Genomic DNA, 1930 nt, shown 5'->3' with positions numbered 1-1930 from the left:
CCATATCGAAAGTGTTTTAGTTGTTAACTTTTATATAAATAATCGGGAACATTTTACTTATAATATTTTATTTATAATATTTATAATATTTTATCATTTTAAAGGCGCCTGCTCGTATTTATGCAACTGAAAAAACAACTGAATTAAAACAGTTAGTAACTAAATCATATATATAAATTATCAAGGGTTTTTTGTTTGTTTGTTTGCTTGATGTTAAGCACAAAGTTACACAATAGACTATCTGTGCTGTTCCCACTATGGGTATCGAAACCCAATTTTTAACACGATAAGCCCTCTGAAAAATATCACAACAATATTTTTTCTATAGGCTTAAGATTCAAAACATAGAAAAGCAAGGTTTGTTTAAAACATATATTGCGCTGGTTTGTATATTCCAGCTTAAATAGCCCCGCAGTCACCCCCGCGGTAAGTTTGAGGGCCTATAACTTTAAAATCGGGTTTCGATACCATCATGTAGCTTTGTGCTTAACACCAAACAAAGAGCAAAAATCTGTCATTACCTATGATGTATATGTCATGCTATAACTATTGTTTTAGGTTTGAATAACGAGGACGATAATTTGCATTTTTAAGATAAAGTCTTTAGAGGTAAATATTGTAAAAGAAGTTGCTATGTAAACTTGGATAAGCAGATTCTTACGTTGAATGCTAACAGTATTTGAAGTTTTTCTCCGTTTATAAGGTACTTTTAGCATAACCAGAAATGCTTATGTAGGTACCCATTTTTCTACATAAAATTAATAGTTTCCGTTATCTGTGAAAACTTGGTTTCTATCTTAAGAATTCAGATAATAACATGTACCACACAATGGTGAAATAGACGCTTTTATAAAGTTATCATACTGGCTTTTCTATTTTTGATGCAAATAGAGAAGTATATTAGATTTATAATTAAACCCTCGCTTTATTTTACCACTCATTGAACTCGACACGTTTTTGTTTTTGTCTTATTGTTTGAAATTTGACGATAGTTATAATAAGTCAGTAGTGGATAAGTAAACTTCGAAAGCTCGTTCTTTAATGATAAGATAAATGTGATAATTCAGTGTACGCTTGATATATTTGTGATTGAATTACACGGCCTTTCCATCAATACCAAGGCTTATCAGGCCAGTTGGTAAACAGCAGGGCTCTTCATGTCTGCCTGTCAATGCTAGAGCTCGTCAGGCTGGTTAGTCAATACCAGGGTCATCATACTTGTTTACCAATAACAGAACTCGTCGGGCCGGTTGGATTACAAAATGCAGTCTTAGTTTTCTTACTGGAAACTCACAGTTGGGCAATAAAGAATAACTTTAATTAAACTATTATCAGTCTTATTGAGATGTAATATTATGCAGATATTAGTATTAAGTATTATGCTAAACTTTAATAATTATTAATTTTGTAATTACTGACTAATTTTTGAGAATTCCTTGAGGCAACCGGAATTTAGCAAATAACTTTAAGCATGAAACAGCTATAAGATATTATTGTATACATTTTTGACTTTTAAATGATAACCTCAAATGCCTATAGATTATTTTATGTGTATGCGTTGTAAGATGGCTCTTCTAATTCACCTTGAAATACCAACATTAATCAAATACTTAACTTCTGTTTGATCATCTAAAGTTATTTGATTTATTTATCAACAGTTTTGAGCTTCAGTTTACATTAAAATAATAATGTTACACCTTATTTGCATGAAAAACATTCAAACATTATTTGATTGAAAAGAAAAGAGAAAAACTTTATTTTATAAAAGATAATCACGATAGAGACTTGGCTTACTTAATCAGATAACGTTTTTTATTCTAATCGCATATATTCAATTTGGCATTATCTTTTTTTTTATAGCTTCTCGAATCCTTTGAAATGAAAAAAGATACTTCAAATACCATTAACATTTATCATGAAATTATGACAC

The sequence above is a fragment of the Limulus polyphemus genome, unplaced genomic scaffold (assembly GCF_000517525.1).
Source record: "Limulus polyphemus unplaced genomic scaffold, Limulus_polyphemus-2.1.2 Scaffold473, whole genome shotgun sequence".
Taxonomy (NCBI): Eukaryota; Metazoa; Arthropoda; class Merostomata; order Xiphosura; family Limulidae; genus Limulus; species Limulus polyphemus.
This window is presented reverse-complemented; position numbering follows the sequence as displayed.